The 18338-nt window shown below is 25.1% G+C and overlaps 2 long non-coding RNA genes across 2 annotated transcripts; one reads left to right on the top strand and one right to left on the bottom strand.

Annotated features, from left to right (window-relative positions):
• The first annotated feature begins 3079 nt into the window (after nt 1–3079).
• On the top strand, nt 3080–3867 carry LOC147656552 (uncharacterized). Its single transcript, XR_015294234.1, has 2 exons — nt 3080–3205; nt 3692–3867. It is a non-coding gene; the product is annotated as an uncharacterized LOC147656552 (long non-coding RNA).
• Nucleotides 3868–13714: 9847 nt separating this feature from the next.
• LOC147656551 (uncharacterized) lies at nt 13715–15590 on the bottom strand. The gene is made up of 2 exons (XR_015294233.1): nt 15286–15590; nt 13715–15108 (listed from the first exon to the last, which is right to left on the bottom strand). It is a non-coding gene; the product is annotated as an uncharacterized LOC147656551 (long non-coding RNA).
• Between the last annotated feature and the right edge of the window lie 2748 nt (nt 15591–18338).

Raw genomic sequence — 18338 nt, 5'->3', positions numbered from 1 at the left:
TTTCTTAATGTTACTCGTATGTTATTTCTCTATTATGTTTTATTAGATTTATTTAATTATTATGTTAAATTTCTTTTGTTATGTTTTTTTTTCAATTTAATTAATACATATGTTAAATTCATTTTTGATGTTTTGGTTCTTTTAGATTTTTTTAATTTTTTGATTAATTAATTTCTTCTATGTTTCAACTTTTTTTATTATATAATATTTAACTTCTATTATATATTTTCTTTTATTCATTATTTATGTATGAAAATATTAATTTTTTTTTATATATTGCAATTTTTTAGATTTACATAATTTTTATTTATTAATTAATTGTTGCAATTAAAGAATTTAATATTATAATATATAAATGATGAATAAATATACAAACATAAAAAAAGAATATAATATAAAAGTTAACTATTATAAAATGAAAAGACATTGAAATATTGGAATAGAATTTATTCTCAAAGTTAAAAAACATCTAAAAGAATTGAAACTTAAAAAAAGAATTTAGAATAAGTATTAATTGAAATAGAATGAAAAATAAAAAAAGGAATATAACATAATAATAATAATAATAATATAACATAATAATTAGATAAATCTAACAAGCTGCAACACATAAAGAAAGAGTTTAATAATTTAATTTAATTTAAGATTGTATTTAAGATTAACATAATTTTAATTTAATTTAACATTGTATATTTGATAAATTTATTTGATTTTGTTATTTTAATTTAGATTATATTTGTGTTAAATTCTATTTTTATGTTTCTTTTTTTATTATAGTTTAATTAATTTTTATATTATATTTTCTTTTTATGTTTTATTCACTATTTATATATTATATATTAAAAAGTTAAATTCTTTTCTTATATTACAATATAGAATTTAATATTATAATATGTGAATAAATAAATATACAAACATAAGAAGAGAATATAATATAGAAGTTAAATTATTATAGTAGTAAAGTAACTATTATAAAATAAAAAAAAATGAAAAACATAAAGAAAGAAATTAATTATTCCTAAAATTAAAAAAATTTAAAAGAAATAAAACATCAAAAATAAATTTAAAATAAGAATTAATTGAACATAAGAATTAATGAATTGAAGAAAAAAAAACAAGAAGTTTAACATAATAATTAAGTAAATCTAACAAAACTGCAACATAAAAAAAATTTAACATTTAAATGTACATATTTAAATTTAATAAATTTTAATGTTTTATTTAAATGTTTTTGTATTATCTTATCTTATCAAATTTATAATATTAAATTTTTCTTTTATATGTTGCAGTTTTATTGAATTTTATTGGAACTTATTTTATTATGTTAAATACTTTTTTTTCTATTTTTCTTTCTATTTCAATTAATAATTATTCTAAATTCTCTTTTTAAATTTCAATTCTTTTAAACTTTCTTGACTTTAAGTTTAATTAATTTCTTTTTTCATGTTTTTCATTTTTCTTTATTTTATAATAGTTAATATTTATTTTCTATTCTTCTCTTATGTCTATATATATATATATATATATATATATTCATCATTTATATATTATAATATTAAATTTTTTTATATATTACAACATATAGAAAAAGAATTTGACATTGTAATACATAAATAATAAATAAAAAATAAAAAGAAAATATAATATTAATAAATATAAGAATTAATTATTATAAAGTAAAGAAAATTGAAACATAGTAGAAGAATTAATTAATATCAATGTTAAGAAAATGTCAAAGAATTAAATTAAAGTTAGAAGAAGAATTTAACAGAAACATTATTTAAATAAAAAAAAAACGTTTAAAGAAAACAATAGTTTAGCAAATTTTTAATATTAATTTTTTTATATATATACTTTTTGTAATTCAATTTGTGTTAAATATTGTTTTGTGTTTTTAGTTTTTTGGTTTCGATTGATTTTTATGTTACATCGTTTTCTCTTCTTTTATTAATTATTTTATTAATTATTAATATCATAATTAGTTTTAAAGTTGAATTAAACTCTTATATTAAATCTTATTATTTTTATATGATGCTGTATTATGTTTTATAATTTTTTATTTTTTTCAATTTTTATGAATTTATTTAAGTTTTTTGTTAAATTTCTCTTTTATGTTTTTATTTTGATTTAAATTTAATTATTCTTTTTATTGAATTCTTTCTCTGCAATAATTATTTTATTATTTTGTTAAATTCTATTAATAATTTTTTTTTTAATAAGTAGATTTTTATAGGATTCTAATCTTACAAGCAACAATAGTTAATATATGTCTTACATTACATTTCAATTTTTTGCGCGGTTTTTAATTGAAGAAATAAGTGCCAGCCAATCAGAAGGTCGCTTAATTCAAGACGCGAGAATCTGTGCGCATCGCAGTACGCATCGGAGTGCGCAATGCTGCGTATCATACTGCACATCGTCAGTCTACAGTTGAAAATTGTGTGTAGTGGATGTATCATCGCGAATTTGAATTACGCAGTAAGTTATTTTACTTTTATTATTACCGAATTTATCAATTATTGCTAATTTTGTTTTTGAAATAATCTATTTAGTATAGTGAAAACGAAATTAATTAGTGTTTTGCGTATTTTTGTGTTTTTTCTTTCGATTGTTCATTTTGCGTCTCTTGCGTCATTAGCGTCTCGGTATCGAAATATTTCGAGACAGAATTTGAAAGGGTATATTGGTTTTTAATTAATTTTTTACATAATTGTAATTATGTACGTTTATTTTACAATTCGATCTTATTTTTTATCATTTTAGTCGTATTAAAGTAAAAAAAGATTTTTACGAATTGTTACGAATTCATTTCGTGAAATTGAATTATTCATATTGTATATTTTTCCAAATGTATATATATCGTGTGTAACGTCTCGCGTGTGTGTTTATTCTTTATTTTTTTGGTTTATTGTTTATATTTTGTTGGAGACTAAAAACATTTCTTATGATATTTTATTTTTAAGAATACGTGTTCAAACATATTTCGGCTTGTCAAACGTATTGTTATGATACTTTAACATAATGTAATTTCATACATATTATTCATTTATTGCAGAAGTTTTGATTTTTTTTTACACAGGTTTAATTGGTAACGTTATAGTAATATTCTCGACGGAAAAATTCCAATATGGATGTCATGTTTTTCTTGATGATTTCCTTTCGTGATAAAATTTTACATTTCATATTGGTTTCGCCGATGTCAAAGGTTAGTTGCGTGGCGACCTAATTGACACTGGACGATGGATGTTTTGGAACTTGTGTCCCAACTCGATTTGTGTGACCGTGTCCGACAACCGTAGGCACGGTTTTCAATGCTAGTCTTGATTGCCCAAAAAGTATTTCGGTAGTGTATACTGGCCGAAGACCTTATCGGTAGTGAACGCTAGCCAGGAAGAAAGTCGCTCAGGTTGACTCTCTTCTTGGCTAATTGGGAGTGTCCCAATTATGAGTGGGGAAAATGTCGGTGCTGTAATTGGGCACCGACATCACCTGATGCGCGATGTAGGTCCAGGGCGGGCAGGTGTTTAGATCCAGAACATTCGACGGTCGAGGCGATTATTTTGCGTAACCTAAACAAAAACCTCAGCTGTTTTTGCTCAGGTTTACCGACGCCTCATCGCGCGGTCGCCGGGGAGACCTTGACCGAAACCTTTTGGAATGTTCTATTTACAGTCGCGAGCCTAAATTTAAGTTTCAGCGGGCATTGCGTCCGAAGGAGGAAGATCGAAGAGGCTTGACAAACTGTCACGAAGAGGGTTGCAACGAATGTTTCTCACCTTTTGGATCTTGTCTCGATCCAAAGAATGGAAAGTCATTGTTGTTACTTTGTCATTGTGCTTGTTTTAGTAATAAATAGTATATGTTGTATTCTCTTGGTCAATTTGCATGCTGGCCTATTATTTTTCCAGTCATCATGGCCAAATCGTGATTTCGCATTAGTGTTGCGATTGATTAGTAACGGGTTGAATTAGAGTTACAAAAAAAATGATGATCGCCTTTGCTATAGCATAGCGTTGAAAAGAATATCGCGATTATTTTTAATTATTTTTATTATGAATTAGTCTATTTTTTATTTATTTATTAATTTTTTAATATGAATTTGATTTTATTTTATTTAATGTAATTGTGATTTATAATATCGCAAAATTTAAAGTAATTTTTTAGATTTATAGAATAATTGATTTCGCCGGTGTTGGGATTGCGGCCTAATCCACCGGACGATGCCTTCTTTTGAGATCGGAATCTCAAACTCGATTTGTGTGATTGTGTCCAACGACACGATGCACGGTTTACAATGACGATTGACTGCCCGAGAAGTATTCGGTAGTGTTTACTGGCCGAAGGCCTTATCGATAGTGAACGTTAGCCAAGAAGAGAGTCGCTCAGGTGAACTCTCTTCTTGGCTAATTGGAAGTGTCCCAATTATGAGTGGGGAAAATGTCAGTGTTGTAATTAAGGCACCGACATCACCCGATGCGCGATGTAGGTCCAGGGCGGGCGGGCAGGTGTTTAGATCCAGAACATTCGACGGACGAGGCGAATGTTTTGGGTAACCTAAGTGAAAACCTCAGCTGTTTTTGCTCAGGCTTATCGACGCCTCAACGCGCGGTCGCGGGGGAGCCCTCAACCGAAACCTTTTGGAATGTTCTGTTTACAGGTCGCGACGATGCTCGCGACCAATAATAATTAATTTTATATTAAATTTACTTAAAATTAGTGTTGCGTTGATAAATAATGGTATTTTTTATAATAGTGTTGCGTTTATTTGTCCAAATTGCCATCCAATTTCTTTCACTTGAATTGTGGAAGTTCCAGTTCCTGAATCAACTACAGCCAAAAAGGTTGTACAGAGGGTGATTGTACAACGGTCCCTGACTATGGCTGCAATCTCCCGCTATTAGTATTGCGTGTTTAATAAAATACGAGTGCATAAATTTATTAAAGTTTCGTATATATTTTCGCGAGTCTTTTTTCTTTTTTTTTTTTTTACATTTTTTTTTGTTGATGAAGAATTACATTGGAAATACATTGAAGCACTCTTCGCGTTTTCTTTTGAGATTTTAGTATATTAGTGTTGCAAAATAGAAAAAAATTCCACTCACAGGTTTTTCGAGATTACATTGAGTAAGTTGGGATAATTATTTTGATAACCATTCTGGTTATCTTGTCGTCGTTTTTCTTTTTTCAGCACCCCCTTATTAAGAGCGTTTGTTATTAAAATATTGTTAATAAATGTATTTCTTCCTTGTTTTTCGTTCCTTTCTTAGATGTAAATTATATTTTAATTACTAATCCAATAATTGAATTTGTTACACGTATGAATTGAAGAAAATATATACGAAAAACTAGACATGAAATAATGTGATCCTCATTTGCTAGAAACTAATTACCTTTGTTAAATTTTATTAATTCTGTTGTATAATCTATTTCAGGAATTTTTCTCAGCTTCCAATGGAAGGGATTATCATCTCATTATCTGATAAATATTCTGATAAAGTTTTATATTAGTTAGACTAGATTGTAGAAAAGATTTAGCTTTTTTGTAGATGGGATTTATAAGCGATGGTTCTGTTCTTCTTATTATTAAAAAAGGCAATCTTGCCTTCTCTACTCTGATTCGTTTTCCAAATCAATATTTCCTATTTTTCAAAGCAATATGATCATTTTGCCATCCTTAATTCCTTAATTTTCTCATTATAAATAAGTGCTTTATAGCTACGTGACTTTGTTCACTAAGCATCATTGATATATACTAATTTGCATTTTTCTTTTGCCAGATGTGGTTTTATGTCATATCATAAATTTTTTGAAAATTATTTATCATGAATATGAATGTAAATAGGATGAATGTAGATATGAAGAAAATTTATTTTAGCTTTCAATAGCAAAATTTAATTAATTCAAGTAAAATTTTGAATTAATTTATCGATAGGAAATATAAAAAGAATTTTTAGAATAAGTAAAATATTAGTGTTATAGTTTTAAATTTATTTCAGAATTTTTTACAGAAGATTGTATGATTGATTAAAAAAAATATATTTATAATTAAGTGCATGCACAATCAAGGATATTAAATAATGTAGTGTATTGTAGAAAAGTAGATACTGTAAATAAATAGATGGGTTAAAATGGTGTAATGTTTTCTGGGGAGCTTATTTTGCTTACTTTGCTTATTTTTTTTTTTTTTTGCTTATTTAATTTTGAAATTAAATTATTCAATTATCCTTCAATCTCTTTTTAGTACTTAATATTGCATTCTCTTTATATGATTATATACTTATTTGTTTATTTATTCATTATTTATATATTATTATATATCATTATATATATATTATAACATTGAATTCTTTTACATATTGTAACATAACATTAAATTAAATCTTACAATGCTGCAACATGTAAGGGAAGAATTTAACATTGTAAAACATAAATAATGAATAAAATATGAAATGAGAATTTAATATAAATGTTAATTTTCATAAAATGAAAAAAACAAAAAAAAATTGAAACATTAAAGAGGAATTTAATACGATAGGAAAAGTCTAAAAGAATTGAAATATAAAAGTAGGATTTAACAGAAATATTATCTGAATTAAAGAAAACATTTAAACAAAACAATTTTTTTTTTGTTTTTTGGTTTTAGATTTTTAAATTTAAATTTTTCTTGACTCTGAAATTATATTCTTTAGTTATTTTTCAATCTTTTTTTACTGTACTATAGTTAATTTTTATATTACATTCTCTTCTTATGTGTTTATATATATTTATTTATTCCTCATCTTTCCTATATCTTTATTATTTTTATTATTCATGCCTTTAACAATATATTACGATGGTAAACGTAATAATTGATTATGATATTTTTACAAATTAAAACTAAATTTACATTTCTGTGATATTAGTTTTCGATACAACTATAATTATTCAATTTTTTAATTGTATTAATATATTATTATTGTAAATGCCATTTTGTGTGAAAAACCATTACAGATTATTTATATGCTATGGAATATTTTATAAATTAAAATTATATTAAAATAAACAATAACGATTGAAATCTTGAATGAAAAGTTCATAATATGTGCAATACGAATAATAATAGTAAACTCAACAATAAAACTGTGGATCAAAAGAAAAAACTCGGAAGATTAATTAATTTTGTTGTCACAATATTTATTAATTACCAAAAAATAGATAGAGTATTATATAAATATTATATAAATATAAATATTGTATAAATATAAATATAAATATCTATATAAATATATAAAGTATTAAGTATTATTTATCGCGTAATTGAGAGATCACTCGCACTGGCAATATATCATCTTGTCGCGATGAATTTCGACAAAAAAAAAATGACGATATGTGCTATATATATATATATATTATATAAATGTTTTCTTACTTAGAACTTTTTGATTGGCTGAAACGATGCAAATTTATTTATTTAACCGCGCGAAAATTGAAACATTATATGATATGATATAATATTATAGTTTCCTATACATTGAAATCCTATAAATGTCCGTAATATTATGAAAAAATATAATAAGAATTAAGCACAAAAATTAATTACCAATAAAAATTAATTGAATTTGGGAGAATTAATGACGCAATAAAATAATTTAAGATAAAAATTAAATAAATATATAAAAAGTAAATATTATAGAAGGAAGAAAGAAAATACGAAAGCTCATTAAATTAAGGAAAAGTAGAACGTAGAAGAATGGATTAAAGCATAGTTCTTAGCTTGGCATCTTTTCCAAAGAAAAAGGAAAAAAATTATGAAAATTATTGTATCATACTAATAAATTATTTTTCATGTATTATTCTTTTTAAGAGAAAATTTTGAAAAGAAATATTTTGGAAAATGATGCCAATTACCAGATTTCACAACAAGGTGGTGACTACGTATTGAGATCCATCTAAAACTAAAAAATTATATGCAATAAAAATTAAATAAATTAAGAACACATAAATAAAATACGAAACGTTAAAATTAATTAATTAATTAATTATAAAATTAATTAATTAACATAAATGAATTAGAAAAATATAAATGATATATAGAATTTAAACTTTATAATTAACAATATTAATATTATAAAATATTATAGTCAATATAAATCATGGCATAGGAAATGACAATATTGTCATTGTTATAAATTAAATGAAATGTTTTCTGAATGAAGTAGAATAAACATCTTATTTTCTGCTCTTTCTCAAAAATGCAAAATATTATATTATTTTATAAATAACAGAATAAATAATTATAAATAATTATGAATTACTGAAGTGTAAAAATTTATAATTAAATAAATATAATAGGAAATTTCCATCGAATACTATAATATTATAATAATTATTATATAATATTCTTATTTATATTATATTATATATTGTTATATAATTGTTATATATTGTTATATTGTTACGTACGTGACAATTACAATGGAATATCACGTATATGTCGGTATATGAATTACAATATAGGAAATGATAATATCGAAATTAAAAATATCGATTTATTGAAATTAATCATGTAATAGAACGAACATGTTTTCTTTTGTTCTCAAGAATATTATATCGCATGATATATTATTATATAGATTAATTTTCATTATGTAATCATAAATCAATATTAAATTATAATTAAAAGTATGTAAATTAATTATGGAAGAACGAATTTCAGACAGATACAATAATATTATATTTTCTAGTAAATATTTATATTTAAGGGAATATGTTTCAATTGCTTTGATCGTGATATTGTCAAAAACATTGAATAAAATATGTTTACATAAATCGTTTTTTCATTAAAATATTATAATAAAAAAGTTGTATATAAATCGATAATGGATAAAGGATTATGATATAAGGAGTATACTATCAATGAATATATGTGAAATAAGGTTTTTAATCAATACTTGAATGATCTAATGGATGCAAAGTATAGTAAAATTATTATTTTAAAGAAAGTATTTATGCATTCATAACAGTCACAAATTTTCATAATTCTACCAAATAATTTGTGGAATGATAGTTACGATAGTAGCAAAAAATATTCATGTTTCCACAATCTTTCTGTTTTATGTATACATCAATCTCGGGATCTACAAGTTAACCGAAATGATTTATTTTTCAATATTCATAATTTTCATTTCATAGAGCATTATATATATGCCAATAATGAATAATAATAGGTACAATTATTTTGGTATTTTGATTTAATATAGAATAAAATAAAATAAAGATTTTTTTTATCACGCTCAATATCGTTAAAAATTCATTGACTATATATTATGTGTTTTTTATTATATTTCCTTTTATCTATTTTAGCATCATTTATTTCAGTGATATTTTCACTGATTGACTTTTGATCTATTATTGAATTAAATAAAAATAATTTAATGAAGAATTGTATAATATTTAGCAATATAAGAGCAAATATAAATGAATAACATGAAATAATTATTGTAGTTATTGATAATTATATATAGTTATATGTTACCTATTTCTTAACAGAAATTTAATTACATCGATTACATATCTAGCATTTAATTTCAATTCATTTATTAAACATCTCATTATAGTAACAAAATTATAGTAACAATAAAAAATAAGATAAGAAATTTTTGTGTATTTATATAAGTTCTTTCAAATCATGTTTCATGAAAAACAGTAATAATGTATTATCTTTCAATAATGATCAGTTTTCTTCGCTTCTTTTATAACTTATATATATTTTCATATTTTAATTTTTGTTCAATTTATAGATTTTTGTACGATAAAATAATTCTCAGAACTATCAACTATTAAGTATTATTATATCAATTAATTAAATATTATTATATCAATTCATTTTCATATCTTAGACATATTATTTTATCACGAACGACTTTTCTTTCACATAAAAAACTCCACAAAATTGTATATTAAATTAATAAATTCGTGTAAATATATATTGAAAATTTAGGATATCTTGAAATAGTTTAACTGACAGATATAAAATTAAAAATTTGAAATAAAATAATTTAATAAGATAGATGTGTTATATACAAATATTCATAAAATTTTTAAATTTACAGTTTTAATTTTCGTTATTATTCATATTAGATAACACATAATCAATTGTTATTATTTATATTCAATTGTGTTATTAATATGAAAATCTCTGTTAATTATCTTTAACTTCAAGAGCTTTGATTTCAAGAGCTTTATATTTTCCTATTATACGGATCCAAAGAATTTCTTTTTGTTAATAACTTCTTAATAAAGAACAAATGATTAAAATCTTATTAGTGGAGGAAGGTATGTATAAGGACAAATTATTCCGAACGATGATCTTGACGAATAATAATGATATTTTTAAAATTATTGAAATGATAAAAAGGCTTTTTAAATAATTATCATATTTTTTTTTATATTTTTGGCGTATAATATAATGAAAATATTACTACTTATAATAATGAGAAACATGAGTACTTAATATTTCAAAAAAATTTTCATTTAATTATATGGAAAATATATCACGATCTATAAATTATTTAAAGAAATAAATTCAAAATTAATATTTAATACACATTTTTATATTTGAAATCTAATTTTAAATGAAATTCATGTGAAAAAATGAAACTCGTAATGAAGCTTAAAAATAAAACTAATTAATTATAAGAAATGTAATAATTGTAGGAAAATAATTGTTTATTGTAGGATAATAATAATTGTAAGGATAAATAGCATGTTTGAATTACTAAAGATTATGATCAGATCAACCATAAAAATCATTTAATGAATCAAATAAAATTAAAAAACAGAAGAAAAACAGCAGAACTTGAAAGTATTAAATATGGTCAAAATAGTTTACGTTACTCAAATGAAATTCCAATTTTTGAGAAAAGGAAGTACTTCAATATTATTCAAGAAAATCACTCACATTTTCTTAAGTGAGCCCAGACATATATAAAATTTCTTATTTAAAGAAAAATAATAAAAGAAATCATTAAAATTTTTTTTCAATATTGGTTAAAATTCATCTTTAGAAACATCAATATTTTTTTATTATAAAAAGTTCCGATAAAATGTTTTATTTTATTAAATATTCTACAGCATATTATTAAAAGAAAAATAAATTGCTATCTAGAAAAATGTTCATTATGTTTAATACGCAACACAAACTGGTCGCTGCCGAAGTAAATCGCTTGTTGACTTAATGCCGGTGGACGATGTTTTTTTTGGAAGGCTGTGTCCCAACTCCATATCACTGTGTCTGACGGTCGGAGACACGGTGTCCAATAACGATTGACTCGACTTGTGACTACGACCTATCTGATGGAGAGTCGGTGCGGTAGTCTTGACTGCCCGAGAAGTATTCGGTAATGTGAACTATCCGAAGGCTTAATCGGTAGTGAGTGTTAGCCAGGAAGACCGCAGCCCTGGTCGACTCTCTTCCTGGTTGATTGAGGAGTGTCCCAATTATGAGAGGGGAAGATATCGATGCTGTAATTGGGCATCGACATCCCCTGATTCGAGATATAGGTCTAGGGCGAGAGGCAGATAGTCTTGATCCAGAACACTCGACGATTTAGGCGACATAAACATGAACATAGACAAGAACTGCAGCTGCTTTCGCGGTCGCGAGGAAGACCGTGACCGAAACCTTCTCGAGTATCTTGTTTATAGGTCGCGATAACGCTCGCGACCGTCCTGTTTATAGGTCGCGCTACGCTCGCGAACACAAATTTTCCGGAAATGAATTTTTCAATTTTTTCCATGATTAGTTATTCATTACGTTATAGAAATCGAATTGTACTCTAAGTTGCGATATAAAATATATTAACAATGAATTCATAATAAGTTTATCAAGCGAAAACAATATATATAATAACATCTATTACGTATATGTCAACTATTTAGAGACTCAATGAAATTCTTCTACAAATAGAGTTACTTGTTTTGAATTTTATTAATAGATTTAAATACTAATGTAGCGATTTTTATATCCGTTCAACTATTCCACCGAAAATTGCATTTTTGGTAAAAAAAATTAATAATGATATAATTTTTAGCGAAGAAAGCGGTCAATATTTTTTTTATTTTTTCAGAAAAATCTTTTCTTTCCATCTAATCGCTATGCATGCGCATCGATATTATTCAGCTAAGCAGTCCCAATCATGTGAAATTAATTCTCACAAAAAGTGTTCAAAAATAGATATATTTATGTAAAAATATAATTAATTTAATATCTGTATTTAATTTTAATTTTTGTTAATACATTATTGCAATCTTCTAATAATTTTAGGAAAAAGGAAATGGTTTCATATTCGCATGCATAGCTCGATGAAATATTTAATTTTTTTTCATTTTTTTCATTCTTTTTTTTTTTTTTTTTTTTTTGAGAAAAATCTCTTACTCACTTTTGTAGAAATATTTCGTCTCGATATGGTAGTATCTAAATTAATTTTAAAGAATTAAAAACTGATCTTACTTTTTATGTGTATGTGTATATACATATTCGTATATATTGTATCCTTTTATAAAGGTTCATCTTAATTAAAAAAAATGAATAATTGATATCTTTATGAAAAACGATTGTATATATTATCTGATAATAATATTTGGTATTTTCTATTTAGTAAATAAATTCACGATGCAATATATTTGTTAATTAATTTATTATTAACTTAATATAATGTAACAAATTATGTTAAAATAATATTGTTAACAGCTGTGCTAAATTATTAATTTATAACAATGTGATATATTGTAAATATATATGATACTTTAATTTTCGGATGCTATTGTATGAGCTAAAATACGTATATACATTATTTAGCTTAAATGGCTTTTTCTGATGTCACGTATATCTACTTTCTAATACAATTTCCGTGAATTTATTTTTTGTGAAATGTGTTCATATATATTATCATATATATATATGTTCATATATATTATAATAATATATTTAAAAATATAATATAAATTATAAAATACAGAGAAATTAAATGCATAATTAAAAAAAATTGTTATGAATAAATAATACGTAACCTTAATGATTATAACCTATATACGGAAAGGTTATAACTATCCTTAATATAATAACTATCCTAAAAAGTTTAAAATTTAACATTAAAAAAAATAAAAATGAAATATGAATCGTTTGACATAAAAAATAAAGAGTAATATTTTAATAAATGTTTAATGAAGTTCGACTTTTCTTATGTCTATATTATTTCTTTAATTTGAAAGTGTAAAAGTGTAAATAATTTAATTATTTTTCTCTTTTAAATATGTATACAAATTTATATTATTAAACTAAATATTATATTATTAAACTAACAATCGCTTATATAATATAATAATTTTAAAACATAAATAAATATAAATCTCACGTATAATTTGTATCCATATTAATTTTAATAGTTTTGTTATTTTGAACATTCTCATATACTTTTTAAAATTTTGATCAAGTTTTTTCTGCAGAAGATTTGGAGAGTTGGATGTCCAGATTATTGTGGATTTGTTCAATTGCCATTAATAAATGCAACAATTTGTAATGAAATGACAACACTCGTTCCATAATCCACTGCTTTGTGTTTTGTTGCGAAAGTTGTGAAAGAAATTTGGATCCTAATATTCTTAAATGTCATGTAAGTTTTCATAAAATATTAAATTAAATATTATTGAATTAAGAAACAGTTAACATGAAAGATTTTTATGTAATAAATATTAGAATATTTTATTTTTTCTGTTTTTACTGTTTTTCTGTGATTACATAATATTCATCAGTGAAGTATATACCGTCAACCACCATACACACCGGTCCTATACAACATGATGATCATATAATATTTATCGATAAAGTTTACACTGTCAACCACCACACACACCAGTCCTGTATAACATGATGATTACATAATATACATCGATAAAGTTTACACCGTCAACCACAACACACACCGGTCCAATACAACATAATGATCAAATAATATTCATCGATGAATTTTCCACCATCAACCGCCGCATATAATGGCACTGTACAGAACATAATAAGATGGACATCCGTCGATGAATTTTCCATCATCAACCGCCGCATATAATGGTACTGTATAGAACATAATAAGCCGGACATCCGTCGATGAATTTTCCACCAACAACCGCCGCATATTATGGCACTGTACAGAACATAATAAGCCGGACATCCGTCGATGAATTTTTCAACATCAACCGCCGCATATAATGGCACTGTATACATCATAATAAGCCGGACATTCGTTGATGAATTCTCCATCATCAACCATCGCATAAATGGCTGTTAAGCATATAATAACCCGAACATCAACCGATGAATTTATCAACATCAACTAAAACATATAACGGTCCTAAAAAACATATAATAAGCTGAATATTCATTGATGAATTTTTCACTATCAACTACCACATATAACGGTTCCAAGAAACATATTAGAAGCTGAATATTCGTCGATGAATTTTTCACCACTAACTACCACGTATAATGGTCCTAAAAAGCATATAATAAGCTGAATATTCGTCGATAAATTTTTAACCACGTATAACGGTCCCTGAAACATATTAGAAACTGAATATTCATTGATGTATTTTTTCTACACCAACTACCACATATAGTGATCTTAAAAAGCATATAATAAGCTGATTATTCATCGATGAATTTTTCACCACAAACTGGCACGTATAATGATAAAATTTTTTAGCTCATTTAAAGCGGGAAACTCTCCTCTTTCGAACCATCATTTATCCGTGTTCATTCCACTAGCGGTGTGGACGCTAACTTCAAAATAGTAGAAGGGTATTTTTTAATGTTTAAAAATTTCGGAGTATTTAATCTCAACTTCTAGTAGGCGTACATAGGATTTTTCTAGCCCGTTTCAAACGGGAATCTCTCCCCTTTCGAACCATCGTTTAAGCGTTTCAGTCCCACTAATGGTGTAGACGCTATCTTCAAAATAGTAGAAGGATATTTTATTTTTAAAAATTTTGGAATCTTTAAACCGCTGTATCTCAGATTCTAGTAGGCGTAGATATAATTTTTTTAACACAAAAATGTTACCAATTATTCGTTAATATCTGAAATTTAATGTTCGTTATCAGATTTTTAAAATTTAATTTTCAATGATAAATCATTAAAATTTTTTCATAAATTTTTAAATTTTTCACTTTCTTTTAATTAAAACGTAATTTTATTATGAATTGCTTAACAACAATCGCTAATAATCCAATAAGACAGAATAAAAATTTACTTACGAAATGTAAAATTTTACCACGAAAGGAAATCATTAAGAAAAACATGGCGTCCATATTGGAATTTTTCCGTCTTCGAGAATATTACGTTACTAATTAAAGAGATTGCGCAGAAGAAAACCAAAACTTCTATAATAAATGAATAATATGTATGAAATTAAATTATGTTAAGGTATCATAACGATACGTTCGACAAGCCGAAATGTTTGAATACGTATTCTTGAAAATGAAATATTATAAGAAATGTTTTTAGCCTCTAACAAAATATAAACGATAAACCAAAAAAAATAAAGAAGAAACACACACGCGAGACGTTGCACACAATATATATATATATATATATATTTGGAAAAATATACGACAATATTGAATAATTCAATTTCACGAAATGAATTCGTAACAATTCGTAAAAATCTTCTTTTACTTTAATACGACTAAAATGATAAAAAATAAAATCGAATTGTAAAATAAACGTACATTAATTACAATTATAATTAATTAAAAACCAATATATCCTTCCAAATTCTATCTCGGAATATTTCGATACCGAAACGCTAATGACGCAAGAGACGCAAAATGAACAATCGAAGGAAGAAACACAAAAATACGCAAAAAACTAATTAATTTCGTTTTTACTACACTGAATGGATTATTTCAGAAACAAAATTAGCAATATTTGATAAATTCTGTAATAATAAAAATAAAATAACTTACTGCGTAATCCGAATTCGCGATGATACGTCCATTGCACACAATTTTCAATTGTAGACTGACGATATGCGCAGTGTGATGCGCACTGCGTTGCGCACTCCGATGCGCAGTGTGATGCGCACTGCATCTCGAATTAAGCGACCTTCTGATTGGCTGGCACTTATGTCTTCAATTATATCTTCATAATTCATAATCAAAATAAATAAAATAAAAAGATAGTATTTTCAGAACAAATACTCGATAAGAAGAAGAAGAAAAATATCAAAAAGATATTGTTTCTTCTTCTTCTATCATTTCCCATCCCTCTACTAATTTAATATTAATTTCAGAAAATATTTGTGATCGCGCGTAATGCGGTTAATAGAATCAATGTTTGTTTCGTTATAGTATTTTGAAAATTTTTAAGAGCACAATAGCTCTGATTAAATTTTAATTGAAATAATCAAACGCGAAGATAGAATCAGTGTTTGTTCGGCGATTATAATTTATACGGACATGTTATTAGTTTCTTATTTTTTATTTATTTATTTATTTTTTTTTGTTTTAAACATTCACTTTCAGAGTAGAGTACAGAGTAGAATCAGTATTTTTCTCAAGAGAATATGGTGATCATCTATCGCGAAGAGGTAAGAAAAATCATTAGATTCTTATTTTTTAAATTTTAATCTTTTATATTAGAATTTTATATTTTTATTATTATTAAAAATTATTAGAAACTTAATTTGTTATTAAAGTTTAAAGTTAAATATAATTCCATTTTTTGCTATTCCAAGATTTTAAATAACGAATGTTATATTTTTAAGAAAAAAATCAATACACATTTCACATTTCATATTTTATTTTAGATATGCTAATAATTTTTATAAAAATTTTTCTTGGACTTCAATCTTAAAAAATATTTAAGACCACGCGCAATGTGGTTAATAGTTCATCAGTGTTTGTTTCGTAACAGTATTTTAAATATTTTTTAGATCACAATAGTTTTCATTAAATTTAGTTATAATAATTATACGCGAAATTAGAATCAGTATTAGTTCGCCGATTATAATTTATACCGATGCGTTATTAGTTTTCTATTTTTTTTTTTTTATTTTAAACATTAGTTTTCGGTACAAGATAGAGTCAGTGCTTCTCTCAAGAGAATAAGACGATCATCCATCACGCGAAAAGGTAATTATCTTTTTTTCTATCAAAGTTTTCATTTTTTTAAAATAAAAGTTGATTAGAATTTCAATACATATCATTAATACATATTGCAAATCTAATAGTTTTATTATATGGTTTCATTATATTTCAATTATTTCAAATAATCGAAACCGAATTTTAAATTATGATGTTTTATCATAGATTTCTTCCCTTCTTTTACCTGATGACAGTCTTCACGATGACTTCTGGGTTACAACACAGGTATCATATGATGAGTCGCATGCTTTTTGGTTTCTCCGGTGATTCAATCATATCGTAGGATGAAAGATCCGAATCGAAACGGATGACTGTTTGTATATGTAGAATTTTGCAAGAACACAATGACCGCGGATATTTGTTTATAAAATGAGTAGTAACAATTATTTCTTTTGTGTTTTATTAGTTCAGACTAGAGTCGTCTAATGCCTCGCGTTTTCGATTAATAATATTTAATAATTTTCTAATGCCAAAACATATAATAATTATTGTATTAGCAATATATAATAATTAATTTGAATTTCTAAAATGAATTCAAAATTTTTAAAAGTAATATTTCAACTTATTTGATCAATTTGATTATTGTAATTTTTAAAAAATAATTTTATGTAACTTCAATATGACTTGCAACATCTGTAAATAGTGAAATTCAATTTTCTCCGAACAATGAAGTATTTTGTAAGAAGACATTTCGCGACAGGCAGATTTTAGAATCAGAGCAATAAGTTTTGTATATCGGTTTCGTCGCTGCCGAATTAAATAGCTCGTTATATGATAGCTCGTTATCTGATAGCTCGTTTCAAGCAGGAAACTTTCCTCTTACGACTCATTTTTAATCGTTTCTGTCACGCAAACGGTTAACGTTAAAACGCTATCTTCAAAATTGTGAAAGGTATTCTGATTTTTTTAATTTTCCGAATCTTTGAACCGCTGTATCTAAGGTTCTAGTGGGCGTACATAGGCTTTTCATAGTTCGTTTCAAGCGCGAAACTCTTTTCTTTCGACCTTTTTTTACCTGTTTCTGTCGCTCAAACGGTTTGAACGCTATCTTCAAAATAATGAAATGCTATTACTGGTTTTTAAATTTTCGGAATATTTGAACCGTTGTAGCTTCGATTCTATTTCAAGGACATAGAATTTTCACAAGTCGTTTAAAACGGGGA

The sequence above is a fragment of the Apis florea genome, unplaced genomic scaffold (assembly GCF_048593485.1).
Source record: "Apis florea isolate Af1SG1 unplaced genomic scaffold, ASM4859348v1 contig_3693_pilon, whole genome shotgun sequence".
Lineage (NCBI taxonomy): Eukaryota > Metazoa > Arthropoda > Insecta > Hymenoptera > Apidae > Apis > Apis florea.
The sequence above is the reverse complement of the archived record's forward strand: the minus strand, read 5'-3'. Positions and strand labels throughout refer to the sequence as shown.